Source organism: Vidua macroura, chromosome 5 (genome assembly GCF_024509145.1).
Source record: "Vidua macroura isolate BioBank_ID:100142 chromosome 5, ASM2450914v1, whole genome shotgun sequence".
Lineage (NCBI taxonomy): Eukaryota > Metazoa > Chordata > Aves > Passeriformes > Viduidae > Vidua > Vidua macroura.
The window spans coordinates 14244691-14266348 of NC_071575.1; the positions used below are offsets into that span (position 1 = coordinate 14244691).

General features: G+C 37.3%; 1 protein-coding gene across 3 annotated transcripts in view; it reads right to left on the reverse strand.

Annotated features, from left to right (window-relative positions):
* TMCC3 (transmembrane and coiled-coil domain family 3) overlaps window positions 1–21658 on the reverse strand; it is a 134145-nt gene that overhangs the window by 11185 nt on the left and 101302 nt on the right. The gene's annotated exons all lie outside the window — the stretch shown is intronic.

Here is a 21658-nt window from a genome sequence, read left to right on the forward strand (position 1 = left end):
AGCAACTGCTGTATTTTAAAGCAGAGAGCACAGAGAAAGAATTGGCCTATATTTGACTTTCCAGCTTGATGAAGGTGCTCAACAACTTGATCTGCTGCACTAATTCTGTTTCAATAGGAGGTTCACTGAGTGGGATTTACAGGAAGAAACTCAGGAAAGAAAACTTCATTCAGTCAGGTATAGGATCTGTACACCTTAAATGCTCTCTGGAAGCACAACAAAAACAATTAGGCAACTCAGTCATAGCACTGACCACAACAGATCATTTTATCTTTCTCAACAGAAAGGCAAGATAATCTGATACAAAACATTAAAAGTGTTTCCTTATATAAAGTCAAAGTTATGGGGAAGGCATGAGAAGAATGATGTAAACAAAATAGCTGCATCCCTCTTAGCATCTTGGTTTAGCCCATGTGACAAAGAAAGTGCATCTCATTGCAGCTGCCACAGTGTCATGTCTGTAGAGACTGCTTAACAAATGCTCTAGCCATAATGGGTTTTCAGAATGTTCATACCAGAGGGAACCAATATAATTCCTCAGGAAAGACCATTGCAGAAACAAGGCAGAAGCTGTATTAAAGCATCTCTTAAAGATGCATTTGTGAAAAACTCTTTTCATCTCTACTACTTTATATTTTTTATTTATTTATATTATTATTATAGATTTTAGATTACCAAGGATTACAGTGGGGATTTTTATTGATTTTTATTTTGCTACTGCACCACACAGGGCATAAACCAGCTAACCTAAAAATTCACATTCACCAATATCCAAAAAAAAGGCACTTGAAAAATGCATATTGAAAGTGTTCTGGAGTTGACAATTTCTTTTGGAGAATATTGGTTAATGATGACCTTTAAGACTCAGACTCTACCCCAGGGATTAAACCAGTGCTGTGGCCAATAGATCTACACTTTACTAGTTTGTTAAAAACAATTGGTATTGATCCAAATGCTCAGTATACAAGAATTCCTTGAAACAACCTAAGACATTTTTTAATAAGCTTTGGCACAAAATGATACCCTAATTAGTCACAGAATTGTATACACACACAAAACAGATCCATCACTGATGTCACTCAGTACAAGCTGTACATAACTTCCAGGAACGGGTGGGTCTATATCTAACCTTTACACAGCAGTGTTTACTTCCTCAGTAAAAAATAGTCTAGAAATGTATTGTAATAACTGGATACAAGCCCAAACCAGATCCCTCCTCCCTTATGTCCTCTCCTTCATGGGGCTCTCTATTGGTCAGCCTTCTCTGCCTTCCTGAAACTTCAAGGTCACAAAGGCAATAGAGATAAAAAGAACAATAGCATCGAAGGAATACATCTGCTGAATGCTGCCGTGCTTTTGGACATGAGGAAATCTGTTAGCATGGGGCAAATCTGCTCCTGAATAAAACCAATCATAGGGTCAGTTCAAATTCAGTAAAGTTTAGAAAGGAATTGTGTTTAAATTCCCAAAACACTACTAGCAGTAGGGTTTTTTACTTACTGGATTGAGAGCTCACTAAGGGTACAAAAAAGTCATATCCAACATATTTTTCTGTCTGATTGTATTTGGATAAAATGGCATGTGTCCTCTGCCATCATGTTGCAAGGCTGGGTCAAGCAACAGAGGCTCTTGAAATCCTCTGCTGATGTAATACCCCTTTTTGTTGGGATGGGATGTGTAGTGTGGGGTGGAGTTATTTCTTTTTTAGGTGGGGGACTGGTTGGTTTGGTTTCATGGGGTTTAGTGTTTTTTGGGGTTTTTGGTTTGGTTATTTTAAATCAGAAGCAAGCAGACAGTGGGAGAGTCAGGTATGTCTAGACAAGTGGCCTTTCACCTTTCTTCTACTTTGATGATCCATCTGTGATTGTTTTATAACTCAGCACTAATGCTACCCCAAGACATCAGATTTCCATCTTCAAATCCTACCCCAAACCCTTCTTGCTGCAAGTCTCATTCTATGATGAGAAGAATTAGCTTCACTTCCTGCTGTATCGAATGCCTCACTGTTTACACTGAGCACAAGACTGCTCAAGTAGGAATCTGAGATGCTTCCTCATCCCTGCAGGTACTAGTGCCCTCTCCTGGGATGCAGGCTGAAATCCTCCCAGTGCAGGAGACTGAATGCACATCTCCTTCAAACTGTGTGAGTGCTCTTCCAGCTATGCTACGGAAGAAATGAGGAATGCCATCCTGCATTGGATGGCAACAATGGTTCCTTCTATGACTCCTGGGTCTCCTGCATCTCACAGGGCCAGCAAGCTGTTAATAATAAAGGAGTTGTTGAGAGATTGGTTTTTTATTGTATTTTTTTAAAATTTTCATTGTGGTTGCTGAAAGAAAAATATGTTTACATACAGTAGCAGGCCCAACAGTTAAAATGGATGAGCTATCCTTTTGTAAGTGAGAAGCATTTTAAGAAAAAAGAATCATCATACATATCTCATATTATGGTAATTAATAGGGAGCTGGGCATAAGCAGTAGATGAGAAGCAGCAGTCCTGAGACATGTGTTACCATCAGGCAGACAGGAAGTCAAAGCACTAGCCCATAGTCTGAGGAAATACCAGAGACATGCCCAAAATTTGTCTTCTAGGAAAAAACAGGGAAAAAACCAATTTGCATGTGGTCCTGGGATAGCCATAACTGATGTTAGCCTGAAAAAAGACACCTGGGGCTTGGAGAGAGACCACTGCACTTTATAGAGCAGTTCACATACACACTTTACTGCAACCCAGTTGAGAACTAATAGTAATGTTTGTGCTGCTGAAATACAAGCTTTTAAGAACAGTGAACATGAGCTTTTAAGAACAGCATCACAGATAAGTAGATAGGTAATCTCAGAGATAAAGCCCCAGTCCCCCTTTTTCCAGGGAATCAAGAAGATCTCCAGCTGCCTGACCATGCTATCCATGTCCAGAGCTTCAGAAGGGACAGCAAAATCACTTGGTGCAATGAACACAGGTGCACTGCTAGGAACCCTTCACTGTATATAAATTGTCAGGTTTACTTTCTGTCTTAAATGTAAAGTGGAAGGCTGGGTAATAGGCAGCCTGCCATTCAAAAAGAAGCATTCAGAGCACAATAGTGATTTGAAAACCCAATCACGGAAGCAAGGGTAAGGATTTCATTGGCATCATAATGACACACATTTCTTCACTTACAGTCTGCAAAAGCAGCACCAAGGTCAGACTTGCAGGCCATGCTATCAATGAGCCCAGAGCACAGTAGGACCCATGTTCCCCAATGCCACGGGCAAGACTGTTGGAAAGGAATTCCACATGGACAAGATGTGCTGAACAGGTGAAAATATCATGTTAAATGGCCTATAGAGATTAGTCATTGTATCCTCTTATTGGAAAATATAAAGCAGACCTAGGAGACCTTATTTCTTCCCCAAAGATCCTGGGTGGGATCCATCTGGGAGAAAAAATTCATAGTGAATAGAGCACAAGGAGCATGCAGCCCCCCCTAGTGTAACCCACATCCCATGGCTGCTCAGATGAATCACATGCTGTGTTCCACTGACTGTGCCAATGGCTCTCCACTAACAAGTGAGAGATAAGCCCTCTATATTAAAGGTATCAAACTGAACTCTACTCTTTAGGTCATAGATTTCTTTTATGCTCTTTTTAAAAGTACCTTTAAAAAGCATAGAGAAAAAAAAGCATTTACAAGACAGACACATATGTGCAACAGGCTACAGAAAGCCCACCCCTTTGGGTTGTCTCACTAACAGAAACAAACCATGAAGACATAAAATGATCTACTTATTTAAATAGGCTTAGTTTACAGGTGTTTCCTTCTTTCACCTCATTACCATCACCAGTCATAGCTGTGCAAGCGAAACAAAAGCTTATGATGACAATTTAAGTCTATCTTGAAAGAGTTTCTGATGAATGCTTAGAAACAGAATTCCATAAGGAGCATACAAAATAGGATTAAGGCAGCTTCAAAGCTCTTAGAATTTGGTAATAGCAACAAAAGTAATCAGGAACAGTTCTCTTTTTATCAGAAATATGCATATGCCAGAAGCACAGGTGCTCCAGTGGGAAAAAGAACATGCAGAGGGAGTTTTAGTAAGTTTCCAGTATATTCCAAAGCAAAAATTTGGGGAGACACTTTCACCATCTCTTTCAAGTTCACTGTTTCTTCTAAAATCCACATGAAAATCCTTCATGGAAGTCTTAAAATAGAACTAAGTAATCATAAAACATTTTAAGTTAGGTAAATTCAGCCTCCAACATTTTTGTACAGTATGTTACAGCAAAACACCTTCTGCTTGTGTTTCTTTACAGAGCTACTTAATAGTAATATCTAAAAGTACTTACACTCAGAATATCATGCTAATCATCACGCAGAGGCTTGAGAGTATATGGGAATGGAGGGAGTCAGCAAAACGTGTTTCTACTTTTTACTGGGGTAATGGAAGATCCTGGGTGATTTTTCTGAGACCACCTGGCAAACGCTGATGGAGTTGAATAACTGAAGGTGTTTCTTTCATCATCAACAGTTCCTCTATTACCTATTTACTCCCTACCTCCCCTCAAAAAACCATTGAAGCTGAAACGCATCTCACTAACAGACATTAGGTGTTTATTCCAGGTAGGAGTCAAAGGTAATCCTAGATGCCCTTTGGAAAGTATCTGCTCTTCAATATTCGAAGGCTGGGAAACTTCAAGGCCATCCCATGAGTAAGGCATCATACAGAGGCAGAGTAGGCTGTAGAGATTTGAATCCTTTTGAAAATTTTCCGCACCATGCCAAGATGGTCTGGTAATTATAAACATTTGGTTGTTCTACTAAGACACTGCAGCAAGACCTCAGATATAGACTAAACTACTAAGCATACTAGGCAAGTTGTCAGATATTGAATCCAGGTCTTCTCAGGGTCAGTTTGATCACCTATCTTCCCCTCCATTTTAATTCATTAGCATCACAGAGTTGAAACTGTAAGCATAGGCACCTCAAGAAAGATATACATGCACTTGCAATTTTTGTTTAAGTGAAAAAAAAAACCCAAATTAAAAAAAACCCAAAAAACTCAAAGTTGAAAATGCTATAAAACAAACTCTGCAGAAAGCAGTTGCAAGAAAGCACACGCACTGAAGTTCTGGTGTGATGAGAAACACAGCTTTTACTCTCTTGATCTAATCTGGTCAAGGCCAAATACTCACGCATAACCTGTGACCCAAACAGTCAACTTCACATCAAAGCTGGTTTGCCTCAAATCCTACAGGCATGCTCAGTTCAAACCAGAAACACCCCAGAAAGAACCCTTTCTCTAATTTCTATTTAAGGGACTAAACAAAATCCAAATTTTCTAGGTCATAGCTTGTGTGTAAATAAGTATTTAGATATGGTACTATTTCAAATTAGAGCAATGGGAGAAGAGAACAATGGGGGGAAGAGGCAGTTTTCTCCTTCACTGGTAACACCAGCTCCTTCAGAACCCAAGAACACCCACTGAAAAGTCTCCAGTATCATAACTCACACTCGGTCCAGTTCCAAGTTTTCTGGCAGCACAAAACTGATATAAGCAAACTGGTTCCAATACAAACAACTTCTGTGCCTAGACACTGAAGTCTGAAAACAACATGCCTCTATAAAAGTAAGCAAGTTACTTTCCATTTACTGTCCAGCAATCATGTGAAGAAAAAAAGAATAAAAATCACTTTCCTGGCTAGAGAAAAAATACAGTGATGAACCAATACTCGCATTTACTAAGCTTAAGTTTCTTAAGCAAAAGGCAAAAGGTAGATTCCACACCCCTTGGTTAAATATTTTGCTTCACATCAGTCCTCCTCTTTAGATAAGCACCATTAATTAAAAACAAGTCAATAAAATACCTTCTCCTAACTCAAATCAGAAGAAATGTAACTCACGTGCATGTTCCTTCTGTCTCAGGTTTACACAGTAACAGGAATTGCTTGGGAGCTCCAAGTGCTTAAAGGGTGGTTCCATCAAGCAGAGCTTGTAAGAAGCCTGCACTCCTATATCCATGAAGGAGAGTGCCTTTCCCTGACACAAATCCCTTGAAGTACCACCACTACGAAACAGTGTGAGGGTGACATGGTTTTGAAGAGTGATGCCAGACATTTTATATCCCTTTAGATTAATTGTTCAACTTACTTTTAGTGTTTCCAATAGGTGCTCTCCCTTCCCCATTCCCAGCTTTTGTTCCCTTCCCATTCAGTATTAAGCTTTCTTTTTCTAAAGATGTCTGAATAGATGGCAATAATGAAATTTTCCAGACTACTGTAAAACATTCTGTGAAAAGTCAGCCTGCTACATATTTTCAATTACTAAATCCTTTTCCATGAATGAGAATTTGATAAAAAGCCAGCTATATACCTGCTATGACTAATCACTTCTCATACTTACAGCATATGCTTCTGATCTCTCACCACTTGTGATTTAGAGTATGCTTTCCTTCGTATCACTGCATTGTCTAACTTCTCATCACAAACTATTCCACACTGATAAAGTTGCAGCAGGTCACCTTCTCCCTCCACCTGGCTCTTACAGTCAGCTCTTAATTTCATTGCTATTCAGATGGTCTAAGCATTTTCTGAAATCCTAGCTCCTGGAACTGCACAATCATACAAGAAAATTCCAGGAAATACTGTGAAGTTTCTTGCCTTCAGTTACAGAGAAATAACTCTCACATCTAACATCATAGCCAACAATCAACCAAGTTCTCCTTTGCCCAAAAACAAAGACAACTCTAAGGAAATTTTAAATATGTAATTTACAGACCTACAAAAATCAACCCCACAGCTCAATGCTGATTTTAGTCTATCTAATTTTTGCCTTTTATTACTTTGAGCTGGCAACATTACATAAGACCTATTTTGTAAAAGGAACATTAAGGCTTTACAGTAGCAGGGAATTTTGAAAGTATTACCACTGAGAGACAAAACACTCTAAATCCATATAGACAGGCAAAAGACTCAAGACTTGGGGATTTTGTTTGTTTAAACAATGGCAAAACTTCCACTTATAAACAAGAGAACAATAGCTCCACCAGGCATAGGATCTTTTCATTTGCGTTAATGCAGCAGCAGCAGCACATCCTGAGCATATAAACAATCACATCTTGTCCTGTACGTGAACTGAGTTGCTTACTTAAAAGAGCTTGCCATTTCCCCCTGCCCTGCATCTCTCCATGCTGGGCTGATAAAGTCAAATCTGAAAAATACATGTCTGCTACATCAGCAGTTCTGCCTATACCCAGGAGTTCTAGTTCATTTTTTATATAAAAGGTTTAATCAAAAGATAGGGTCTTTACTACATTACATGATTAAGCAGCTTGTTTACCTCTCCACAATAAGTAGTGTATCTCTTGAGAAAGCAACTTTATTTTATCAAACCTTCATTACTTATATACACAAGCACACTTTCACTATTTGCCACATTACACATATAAGTGCATGTTTTGGCTCCATACTTGATATCCAAGGCTTGTATTTGCACTCAAACCACAAATAACCCCAAAGGCATGAAGATTGAGCCACTAAAAATCAAAAACCTTGGCCATACTTCATGATCTACAAAAACTGAAAGAAATAACAAAAAAAAAATCAAACCAAAAAACAAAACAAAACATACAAACACCCCCCCCCAAAAAAACCAAACCAAAACAAAAAAAACCCACCCCACAACAACCAAAAAGAAAAGAAAGAAGCCCAGAAAAGTTTCATTTAAAAGACTACTTTAAAAAACTCCTTCTTTCATTGTGCAAAATAAAGAAAATCAAAATTTGAATCACACAGATGCATATTATGCAAGTCATTTATTATTTAATACTTCTGCTGCAATAATGGTATTTTAAGCTACTATACACAACTGATTAACACTGCTCTGACTTAACTCTGGAGAAAACATCCTAATTGCAGTGCATTAAGAACCAAAATTCTCTGCAGAGTCAATGGATTTAACCTCCTGTGGATCATAACAACACAACTTTAAAGCATTTTGTTATTTAAATTTATTATTAAAATAGCAAAAACATTTTCCTTTCTTTTCACTGAAGAGGCACTATAAAGCATTAGGCAACAGAACCACATTTTCCTGCTCTTAGCATAACTTCCTCCTGGAAGAAAATGAAATGTTGTCCCTCAAGTTAATATAAATAATATTGTTTTGAAAAGCAGAAACTATGCTGTGACTATGCCATTAAAGTGTGTCATAAGTGATGCTTTCCATTTATGAATAGATCTACAGCTGTCCTCATTGTGAAGAAAACATTCAAATATTATTTGTATTTTTACTATCTTGTTATTTATATAAATATACATGTGTAAAGATATACTTTTAAAAAACATTTTGTAAAATATACATAAAGTTATTGTTATTATAAGTAAGTACTAGCCCACAGAAAATCTCATATCCATGCAGTACTTCAGCTGCTGTGCACCTTCTGGAGAATCTGCTCTTTTCATGGTGTTTTAAGGTTACACTGTAACAATCAACTCAAATAGTTACAATCAAATCTGAATTTACAAAAAAAGATAACTTTCCCAGTAAAAAGACACAAACAGAACACTTTATGAAGATGAGTGTGCATCTACAAGCACATGACCCTGAATCCTCTTCCTTAAAGAGGCTCCATGGGCACATTATTACAATACATCAAAGTAGTGCTTCAGCCAGTGCTTTGTGCACCCTCTAGAAATATGTTCTCTTGTGCACATGATGCTGAAGTTTCTCATATAATCTTTTAAAATGTTTATGAGCTGGTACCAGCATGAATCACTCCCATAAGAGGTTGGATGTATGTCTTTTAAATAATATAAGAAACTTTTCTGTCAGTCTATTCTCTCTGAACAAAATTCAGCTAAGACTGTTGTATCGATTTTATAGAATTAATCCACTATTTGTACAGTCATGAGTCATCTTTATACTCCATTTTTCCTTTCAATTTTTTTGTATATACTGTACACTTCAAATACTAATACACATCACACAAAAATCTCAACCATAAAAGAAACTCTGTTGTAGAGAAGTTCCGTAAATAAGATAACATCTATTAATAAAAACCCCAAAATTCAAAACACTTGTCTAACTGAAAAGAACATCAATGAGATTTACTCAATTAGTGTGAAATAAAACTCTACAGTAAAAGTTTTATCTAGTCTTAAAAATATTCCTATTCTGAGAATACACTTCCCCAATCAGTGAGTTTTATTAAACTGAATTACTTAGAGACACCAATTCAGATTATTTTGGAAGATAAACTGGGTTAAATTATTATTCTTATGTCACCATATTAGTTGTAATTAGAGTGTTAAATCACAGTTTTAAAAAGTTTTATTGACAAAAAAACGCCACTATTTTTAAACAACTGCCTTTAATAAGGATTCACTACATTCTTACTGTATAGTACAAATCCTCTAAAGTAATTTTAAAGATGCCTGTATAGCAACCATTATGTTTTGCCATGGTAGTACTAGCAATTGAAAGCAGACTTTTCCCCTAAGAGATGTTTGCAAACTGGAAATACATTTATTTCTGTTTTGCCAGAACTAAAATGTCAAGGGTAGAATGAACTCCTGCAGAAGGAAGTCCTGCTGATTCTAAAAGCTCGTTACAAAGCTCACTGCCCTCTACTCTTAACTACATGGAACATTTGTTGAACATCTCCTCGTGTAGTGTAAATATACAGCAGAATGTGTATTATGCATAAAATTTTAGTCATAAATTCAGTGTTTATAAACTAAATAAATAAACAGAACAATCCAAAACCAAACAAAACCCCCGCTCCTTTCTCTCTGCCATCCAACACAAAAACCATTCTCAAAGCCAGGAATGCAAGATGAGAAGCACAGGCAAGAAACAGTAGTTACTTTGTTTAGCAGGCTAATGGAAAGTGCTCAGAAACTGTACAGTTGCACAGCACATTAAATTGCTTAAAACAGAATAGATTCAGTAGGAAAAATTGTTTTCAATTTGATATTTCTTAATCTGTTAAAACCATGTTGCTAATATAAAAGTAATTTAATGCAGGAAAATTAAACCTGCTTTTCTTACCTACTATCTGTTGTATTGAGAGGATATATAAAATATTATAGATCAACTTAATGCAACTTCTTTGTTTCATTAATATGTTTGTGCAAAATTTAATTCAATTTGGCACAGATGTAGTAACCACCTATCTCAGGAGATAGCAGGCCTGAAAAGGCAACACCAACAATGCACCAGCAACAGTAAGACTCACGTAAGAAAGCGGGAAGCAAAGGTGGCTTTGCAGCCTGTATTGCTCCTACTGCATTTTCTTGCCTCTGGATAAGTGTTTTAGACTCATATCCTTTGTATTCAAGGCTCTTAGATTTTTTGATTGGTCAAACTCTCCCTAGGAGGACAGAGGGGGTTAAAACCTTGATAATGCTTTTAGAGTCACAATTTAATTTGGATTGGAACATCATTATCTTAGGTGTTTCATTCTAGCACTACAGAAGATGTGATGGTGTCACAGGGATTATTTATTTAATTGAATAGGGCAATACTAAAATGTTTCATAGGGATAATGTCTCTCAGAAAATTATAAAATTTCTCTTCAGATAACATTTGTAGAAACATGATTAAAGTTCAGAGTGGTTTACTTGACCAAGATGTTTATATGGCCAGATGACACAATTTTGACACTAAAGACAAAACTTATCAATTCTTCTCATTAAAAACCACTAAGATTTTTTGGAAGAGGAAACCTTAATATTGTCATCAGAATATTGTAGTAGAGTTAACTTTACATAAATAAAAACAACTATAGCTTGCTACAGAAATAATATCTACATTAACAATTATGTGCTTATTCATACTCTTAGTTTGCACTTTTTTCTTTCTTGTATCTTTCCTCTGTTTGCTTTTGCTCAACTAACAGTAGCAACTGCATCTTTTAATCTTAAAACAGTTTGATCATGTTTTTTTTATCTGGGATATATTTTACCTGGTAGAATACTTGCCAAGATTTACAGAAATTGCCAATCTGTGCATTAATACAGCTTAATTTCATGTATCATCTTTTATAAGGCTCTTAAGACTATCCTAGAACAATTTTTATTTTTAAATAGTAGTGATAATTTATCTTACATAACACAAATAATGAATGTTTAGTCTGAATACTGTGAACTTTAAAGTACATGATTTTATGGAATCCATACGTTTCAGTTTATGTGGATACTTGACACAACAACTGATATTGCTTAATTATTAAAATACAATCTTAAAATAGAACTGCTAAACCTTCAGTAACATCCATTATTAAATCCATAATGATGGGTAAGTCAACTGCTATAGACACATAAGATAAACCCCAGGATCTCCAAGTTAGGTATTAGAACACACCTCTGTTTTACTCAAGAATCTCTGTCAGCACTGCTGGCAAACTTCACGTGCTATGAAGAAACATAAAGGTCCTTATAAGGTCTAAGCAGAGATGGTAACAGAAGTTATTCATATAATATCTTACAAAAACTTCATTAAGCATATAGATACTTCAGATTCTTATACACTTGTAATCCGTAAATAGCTAGACCAGGGCAGCATTTCTGAAACAGGAGCTTAGGCTGCTGCTTTTCTGCTTGGTTGAGCTGTCCCACACTCACCATCCATGACTTACATGTCCCACAAACTGAGTCACAGAGCTCACCCATCAACATCCGTGCCAAGTGTGTGAAAACAATAGAAGACGTTTCAGAGCATTTTAAAGAGTTATTTTCATCTTGTTGAAAGCCATTGCCTCTCTTACCTAACCACAGGGAATTGGGAGAGCCTCTATCAAAAGACTGTCAAACTGTTGCTCTTATCTCCTTGTCAAATTTTCCTATGAAGCAACAGGCTGCCCAACCTAAATAAGTTTGTTCCCCACGTTCCTTGATTACAGCACAACAGAACAATTTAAAGCAGGATACAGAAGTTCCCCATATAATTTTATTACACCATAATACGACAATATTACACTAATTACAGCAATACCCCTGATGGTCTTTTTAAAGCAGTTTGTAATCTTAATTCAGAGTGTTTAAAAAAAAAATATCAACAGAAAATGGCATGTGTTGATCTTACACTCAAACTAAACGTACAGGGTTTCTTCAGAAGCACAGACAAACGCTAGTTGCCAATTTTCTCTTAATGCCAGCTCCTACATATTAAACTCATATTAGATTTTTCTATTTTTAGAGTTGTGGTGATGTTAGAGGCCTATTCACCAATATGATTTGATTAGAATGAAACTGAAATCAATATTCTGCTCCTAGTCTGCCTGCCTGCCTCCCTCCCTCTCCTTTGAACTTTCTAAACTGATTAATTTTTTCCTCTCTTAAGTTTCTATTCAGACAGTCAAGAGGATATGCTTAATCACATGGTTTGGTGTAAAAGACTTATAAACATATTACCATATTCAGTCATAGCAACAGCACAGATAAAAAGGAACAAAGCAGAGTTCAGTGGGAAAGGAAGCAGATAAGAGCCATGCTGTCCTTGGAGTCCCACCATGGTTACTGGCTCTGCTCTGAGCCAGAGCTCTGTACCTTAGCAGGGAGCTGTGCTTGGCTACAGGCTCCAGAACCCCGCTGTAAACAGCCTAACATTTGACACAAGAGATCTTGTTCTATGACAGTGGAAAAGCAAAGCAAAACCCAAATGACAGCGCTCATTTTGATCAAGTCATTAGAAAATTGCCCAAATATTTTTCCCTTTATCTCTCTTGGTCATATGCTTAGAATAATTTTAACCTAAGTAAAGTACAATTAATAAATCAGATTTTTAGAGGTTTCAACAGACAGATGAAGATCTATATCCATTACTAAACCCTCAAAAACATGCCCCTTATGAGATTATGCCAAATGATGTTAGCCTAATTACACAGAGTGAATTAATATTCTAAACACTGTAATGCGTCGAAAAAAAATTTTCCAGACTTTCTTCCTAAAGAAACAGACTGACAAATACTCTCACTTTCTGTAGTCAGTTACTTGACAGGTTTGAGAAACACACAAATCACTTTAAGAAGTCATAATACAAACTGCAAAGAAAGCTGCTTCAGCCTAAGTCCACTAGTTCTTGGTATTTGTCCTAGGGTGACGGTATGGTGTTTGTATGCCAAATCGTGTGTTCTGCTCATGCCTGATATTATGTTCTGTGCCTTCAGGACTGACTCTGAAAGTGAAGGATTGTTTTGTCTTGTTATCAGCTGGCTCACCTCCCCCCATGGTCTGTGCCTAGGAGAGGCTTGGCTGGCTTGGCTTGCTTGCTTGCTTCTGCTTGTTAGTTAGTTTACCTAGGCAGTCCAATTTTTACCCTGGACTGTTTCTTTTTCCCTTCCCTTTCCCTTTCCTGAATATCATCTGAACCTCCTCTGGACCTGGACCTGGGAAACATCAAAAAACACCGGGAGTCTGCATTTTGTGACCTGCAGCAGCCATCTCCAGCGCCGGAGACTGATAGCTGGGCGACCACTCCCAGGAGAGACTTTCTGAATTTGTCATCTCTTCAGAACGGTGAAGGGGTTTTGTCATCTGGTGTTGGGTTTTTTTTTTATTGGGGAGTGTTTTTGCTTGTTAAATAAACAGGTTTTTTTCCACTTCTCTCTGAGGAAATCCTTCCCAAACCAGGTGGGGGAGGGGTCGTGGGGGGTTTGCTTTCTGGGGGCTCCTTCCGGAGGTCCTCTCCTAAATTTTGCCCTAAACTAGGACAGTATTTATGTTACAATCAAAGCAGTCTGCCTGCAGGTAAGCAAGTGGAAGAAACACACAAATTTGTGCAGAAATTGATCTTAAAAATTAGCTGCTGTAGACTTTTCATTACTTACGATAAACCAAAAGTTTGGGGTGGGGGAAAATCAGGTGGTAAATGAAATCCAAAATTACCTAAATTTTAAGCAACTCAAAAAGGCCTGAATGTCTTTTATTCTATTTCAGCTAGAGAGGAACTCTTTAGATATGCACACATTCATAAAATGCTCTGGGAAACAAACTTTAATGAATTGCAGTGATTTGCACTGGAAGAAAACCTTCCATGCAAATATGGCTGTATGGAACTCTGACCTCTCACAATGGAAAGAGTAAATCACAGCTTCTACCACTCTGCTTTCCAAATGTAGATTTTAAGTCTGTCCTTACATATGCTTCTGGTACTAACCAGGAAACACTGCAACATTTTAACTTTATGGAATGCACTGACGTACTTCATTATTCATCCAATTTGGTCTGTAGGCTTTTTACGTGCTTTTTATTAACTTTCTTGTTCATTTACTGCTTTAACAAGAATGTTATAAAAATAAAGGTCAGTACAGAAATAAATGCACAGGTGTTATGTTCCTCTGCATAATTTAACAATATTTAGACAATATTCATATAGTCTGAAAGCTATATAATATTTTGAAAAAGCCTGTTCTGTTAGGGCTGTTTGCTAGCTGAAAGCCAAAGATTCACCAAAATAAATCCAGATATATGTTCAAATATTTTCAGATGCTTACTGATAACACTATAGGGTAGTATATCCAAGTAACTACTCCTAAGCACATTGAAAAGTTAAAAATACTACTAAAAGTAATTAAAAGTAGACTAGTACAATAGACTAAAAACAGACTAATAAAACCAATGATTTGTAATTTATTTAGCTTTTCATTGAAGAGCCAGTTTAGGTCTCTTTAGTGCAATAAAAGTGATGGGTATTTTCTGGTACTAACTTCCCAATACAGGTCTTAAAAGATTCATACATAACACCGTTAATGCATCCTTGTTTAGAGTGCAGAGCTGGGGTGGGGGTTAGTATCATGGAAATAACTGAAAACACTTATGATGTGGTATAATAAAAAAATATTCCACCATTTTAACACTGCTCTTTCAAGTTCTCTAGATGACTTCTGGGTAACGTGAGGTAGCAGATAATAGAAGTTCTCGCTATGTTTAAAATATCACAGTATTGTGATATTTGACTATCAAATGTAAAACTTGTGTCAGAACTGATCACAAGTTCCTTAAAGTTTTACTGTTATCTGAAGGGAAAGGAAAGGAATTACCCTGAAAGTACTTATTGGAAAAAGCATTTTTTCAGAAGGTTTATAGTTTCCTTGCACATAGCAACCAGGGAGTTATGTTACTGCCTTGAATGCTGAGACCCAACTACAAGCAGGTATCTTGCTGTCAGACAAAATCTCACAGTGTAACTCAAAGATAATGTAAGGGAGCCAGTAGATTCACTAACAGACCGGTCCTCTAAGAGACTACTACAGATGAACGTACATAAAATCACTCCCACAGACTTGGCAGCCTGCCAGTATTACAGTGAACAAGTCTAGCAAGGTCAAAATATTTTTAGAGCAATATTTTCAGAGTTGGGGTATTTTGAGTCTATGATCTCCTTTTGAAGAGTTACCATTTTTCCCAGTGGAATTCAAAAGTTATAACTGGTAGTTCTAGATGCCTGTCTCTGGCACAACCTGCCACAATGATTTGAACTGTACTTCTGATCTGCAAAAAGGCAAATCCTAGAAAAACTCTAGTAGTTGCACAAGAAGCTCCAGTGACAAACTGTATCTCAAAGCCTGCTTTGAGATAGTCATTTCAGGTGTACTCAATGATCTGTTCCACAGGAATTTGACTCTCTCCCTACCCCCAAAGCACGTAGACACACTGACAGGCAATATGAGCGAGAGATGAAAATAATGAAATCTAATCATCACATTGTTACTTCAAACCAATTATGAATTCCAAGTATTAAAACATTATTTACTTATTTCCTTTTTGGTCAGTGTTTCCTCCTGAATGTGCTTTGGAGTTGAGGAGAGAGTCCAATTCAGCACAAATTCTTAAGATGATTTTTTAATCACCTGTCCACAGAAGAGCAAGTTCCACAACTTCTTCCATGCTGAAACATCCAAGGACTCTGATGGGCCAAAAGTAAATAAAGTGTGTCTTTGACAACCACAGATACTTGATCTGTGCTTACATTTAGATGCCACATAGCTCCTGCAGGCACTTAGGTGAAATTTCATCCCCAGTCCGATACCACAGAAATCTAACACCTTGCACATAGTGATTCTGCTACCTAAAAATCATAACCTAGGCTCTTATGTCTTCACTGTATTTTATGCATGACATGGCTGGCATCCGTGAGTGATGCCGGTAGCCACTTCAATAGGTGAAAGCTGAACTAGTCACTATTTTGGGTGAAGCAGGAAGGCCTGGAATTTTTCTAAGTCTTAAGATAGGGAGGACACTGCAGGACCTTCTTTAAGGATGGGAGGATGTCACATACAGGGACTTTGCTTCAAATCGCAGCTTATTGGCTAAACAAAAGGTTTTGAATTTTATTCATGTGAGCAGAAGGCTTTCCCCTTACCCTTCCCCCCTTCCTCTATCTCTCTACTTTTTTGTGAACTCTTCAGTTCTCATTTCTTTCTCTGTAACTGTTTCCCTCCCACTTTTCTAGTAACATACTAGTAACATAGTAATAGGTGAGTACCCTTCCCCTCCACACAGAACTTCTATACAATCTACCTACTCCCAAAAATTTGTTGACTCAATTTAGATTTATCTCATCTCAGAGACAAGGAGTTTTGAAGCTAGGATCTAACACTAACAGAACCATGTAATTTCTCACTAGTGGTACAACTTCCTGTAAATCATATCAGTATACATTGGCATTGGGAAATTTGAGGAAAATAATCTCCCTATCCAAGTACAATCTTTCTAGTAGGTCATTCTTAGTCTCTCAAAAGATGCCTTATCAGACTTAAAGATACTCTTTAGGTTATACAACTTTACAAGGAAAAGAACAGCAGCTCTAGGAGTTTAACAGCAAGCAAACTGCAGCAATGCAATGCAGCTGCAAGAATATGAGCCAATGCAAAAGCAGAACAAGCACCTCCAAAAGCCGTGTAACAAGCTCTGCCACTCAGCAATCCTCACAAACCTGAAGAAACTTTCCTCTCTAAATTCTTGTGTATGCACCTTTGCTTCTCAGAAACATGAAAAGGTATGAAAGGGATCATATATAAAACCAAAACAAACAAAACCCAAACAAACACAGGCCAGTGCTGAAAGTTTAAGTGCTACGTTATTATCAGACAAAATCTACTTTTGAGGCCATCCAGGCTGCCACTTGCCTGTCAAGCAAAAACAACATCTTGACAAAAACAACATCTGCTTTAAGTTACCATTGCACCATGCTATAGATACTGCGGGACAGGGACGTTATTGCAATTGTACTATAAAATATATTTCCCTTTTCCCCCCAAACTTTTAATTTTTAAGTTTACAGAAATTAATAGAATAAAGGATTGTGATACCTATATAATGAAAAAAGTTACCAACATCTTTTTTTGTCTCTCTTTTGTGACAGTCAAATAACAAAGACTGGAAAGATTGTAAGTAATACTTCAGAAGTATTTTTAGCTGATTGAAACAGAGCCATGATTCTAAACAACCTACAAGAGAACTACTGCAGGTAGTCTGAAGACTTTGTACTAAAATAAATTTCACTTTGCCAAGTGAGATGCATTTAGTCATTTCCTGATTTCTTTTTCCTTCATTTCACATACTTTAAAATGTGTGTCCCTGAGTAATTTGTTCATTTCCTCCAGAGATTCCTTTGCAATGACTCCATAATAGTCCACTAATGAGGGCACTGGTATCACAATCTCTTGCCATGTAAATCAATTCAGATGCAAAATGTATTATGACTTCACTGCAGAAATCAGTGGAGAAGAAATACTTAATCACAGATGAATTACATGTTCAGTCATATGTGCCTTCAAGCAAAAGGCATGGGGGAAGTAGGTTTACTTATCAGCCAAGATTGTCCTTCAAGAAACAAACAGTTGGATTTTAGGCTTTTTTCAGCTTAAGACTTGTCCAAACTCACAGCTTCAAGGCAGACATCCCAACCACAAAAGTGACAGCTAAGACAATGACATTCCTCTGCCTCTCCAGAAGAATTAGAGCCCCTGGACCCTGAGATTTGTGGAGACATTACAAAAGATAGTAAGATAGCAAGGACATGCCCCAGGAAGGAGAAAGCTGTCCTCACACCACAGATGTGTTTTGAAGAAATACAGGAGGGCACACTAGCATGTTGCCTTGCACACTTGGGCTTGCTTTTTTTATTCTTCAGCAGCAAACTTGCTGCCCTGACCCCATACAGTGCTGAGGCCAACCAGCCTCAGGAGGCACAGAGGGAACATTTCAGAAATGCAGGTTCCCATGGAACTCAGCAAATAAGATGGTAGGGAATACTCAAGGTCTCCAACAGACTCCTTTCCTTTAGTTCAGCAGCAGCTCACTCATGCTGCAGCACTTCCACAACACATGTTAAGTTTCATATTTGTCCTATTCCTGTAAAAAATTTATTTTGGACCATTTTTTTCACTACATTATTAATCAGCAGTGTCCAAGCCACACATCTCTCCCATTAACAGAGCAACTGTGCTGTAATGCTCCACCAGCCATGATCTGAATGGAGCTTATCCAAAAAACATCCATAACTACTTAATATTGACAACAGTAACCTGGAAAACAGTTCTGCATGCAAGCTACAGCATTTAAATGGACTGCAGGCACAACCTGCTTTCCATACATTGTTCTTATCTCTTCAGCAAACACATAACAGAATCAATGCCATCTAGTTACCTCTAAAATCATGGTAGACTGAACTGGCTTATATACCTGAATAATTTAGCACTGAAGAGAGGTGATGGCACTCTAGGTTGAAATCAAGCCATGACAGCCTGTAACTACTGAGATTTTCTGTGTACATTTATACATTTAAGAACTCAAGCTGTTGGTTGCAACATTTTTAACTGTTCTGGTTGAACTCTTCACTTTCTTTTATAATTCTACTGATTTTATTTTTTCCTATTAAATATACTCATGAAAGAGATTTTCATCAGTTAGACAGAGCACAGCAAGTAACTGCACAAAACAGGTTACATCCTTTGGTACATCTTATTGGACAAGCCTGCTCTATATTGGAAAAGTTAATAGGAAAATTCTCAAAAAAAAAAAAAAGTTCTTTCTTCACCTGAAGCTTCAGTTCTTCTGGTTATGAATCTTAATAGGGATGTCTACAGTTTGACAAGCAAAAACTGAACCAGAGCTAAAAAATTACTTGCAGTATCCAGACTTGTATGCAGCAAAGTCCAACACATATTAAGTTGTATTTTATTTTTTTATTGAAAATGCATGAAGTATAGGCAAGCTCTTACAACACTTAATAATTGGTAAGATACCACACAACAATCCATTCCAAAAAAAAAAAAAAAAAAAGCAAAATTTTAAATTTTTTGTGAAGGCCATGATTTTCTTGCTTCAGTGGTCATGAAAATGAAGTATGAACATCCTGCACAGGAATGAAGCATACTGAAAAGCCCAGAGCTCTCTCAAGACCTCTAGATCAAGAGTTTCAGAAGCAGCAATCAGAGTTACTTCAGTAAAGGCCATTCTTCCACACTGTGTGGCAGCTAAGCAGTGCAGAAAGGCATTTCAAATATTTGACCAACATGCTATTTGTGTTCACAAGCATGGATGAATCCAGATTTTCAAAAAAAATTTCAGGAACATCACTTTACTATGTACCTGAAGACACTGAAATACTGTCAAACAGAATTAAGTGCATCTACTCACGGGAAAAAAAAGCCCAAATCAAACAAATCACTAGACAGCAATGAATACTGAATTTAAAATATAGATTGACAAGAATTTTCTATTTATCCCCCTACAAGATGAAACATATTCCCAAATTTAGTTAACACTAGTCTTCTGTGAATCTTAAATTAGGTCATGAAACATGGATGGAAAAAATCAAGAGCAACAATTGTTTAAGACTAAGGTTTTGGTTTCAAATAAGAAATGCAACCATAATTTCAAAGATGCAGTCTATGTGTATCCACACAAGCACTTCCCACAGCTCTTGCTCTCAATCAAGAGAGCAATGACTTGGTAAGAAAAGAGGCACATCAAAATGGAGTGGATACAGGATTAACACTGCACACAAATTGCAGCAGGAAGCATTTTGAGTAACACCAAGCACCACACCAGAACAAAGTGCTCTGCTGTCAATATCTGCTTCTTCACTTGACATGTTATGCCTTCCCAAAGGCACACAGTCTCATTCTGAAGGCACCTACAGTGCTCCCTTCACAGTCCTTTCTCTGGCCACCTGTCTGCTGCTAAAAGTACAAGAGTTGGCTGGGATATTAAACTCATGTCAAAATTGCCCTCCCAATGTTCCTAAGGAATGCTCTTTGTTTCTGCAGTCCAACATGAAACTGAAGATACCAGAACACCTTCACCTATGCACTTTGGGAAAACAATTAATTGAGTTTTCACTATTAATATAATTTTGTCAATTCATCACTACCCCGATGATATGGAAGCTTTATTCAAATGAGGGTATAAAGCTGCCTTTTGTGGCAGAGCTCCATGGCACAGACAGAGACCCTGTCAGGCACTTCAAGGCAGGAGGGTTGGAAGTAAGTGATCTTCAAGGTCCCTTCCAAACCAAGCCAGTCTATGATTCTGTGATCAGAGGGCACACATTACACCTGATCTGTGGCTGAATAGGCACAACTTAGAGATCTGAGCCAGAGCTCAACTCGAACATCTGAATTGCTAGAGAAGAAGAGGCAGGGGCAGTATGCTGTATAATCCCTCACAATCCTACAGAAACACTACTTCAGCAAAAACAACAGAATGTGGTAACATACGGACTTTAGACTTATTTCCTAAAGCAACAACACCAGCAGCACCTTCCCAGATGTCCTCACTGCATTCCTCAGATTCTTTTATGCCCCCAAAATGCTACAGAGTATTTTCTGCTTGCTCCAGTGTCTTTAATTGTCCTTGTTGTTGTGTGCTTCAACTTCGATAGCGTGCCTTGCAAAACCTTTCTGGCCCAAAGAACGGGCAAGAAAGCACATTATCTGGATCATCTTAAACTGTCTGCCTGCTGATGGACTGGCATGACAGCCAGTGGATAACAGGAAAATTGTCTCTGACTTCCATTCCCTTCGAGAACGGATAGGTGCCTGGTGAGGACACATGAAAATCATTTTCACAACATGTCTGGGCTCATTACCTTTGAAGCCTCTACTCTCCTGTCATATTTACTAGGCAGAATACAATTTTTAAACAAATCTGAATGATAAAAAAGCCTCAGGAAACATGAAAAATAATTTCCAGGAGAGAAACAAAGGACTTAAAGGAATTCCTTGCTCCTAACATTGAATTACATTAATAAACTTAATAGGCTTCCTTTCCAAGGGAGTAATGTATTTTTGCTGTTCCTCAAGTTTGAAAAGTAATTTGAAAACTACAATGAATAAAAATTTTATCTTTATTTACTCTCTACCTGCAGTTAGATCTTTCTCTTCTACAACCAACTGCTCCTCCTTGTTATTGGCACATAAGTGACATACATTGAAAACATATAAAATATCTATACCCTTTCCATATTCTTTCCATATTTTATTTTTTATTTGTATGCAACCTTTCTTTCCTTTTACAAAAATGAGCACAAACAGAACGGAAGAATGAATACTGTATTTATCTTAGAAATCTGACCAATCTTTCCCTCCAATATTTTGTTTGTGGGAAAAAAAATATTGCTGAATTATACCATGTGAAATATGTAGAATGTCTTTTTTTTTTTTTTTTTTTCT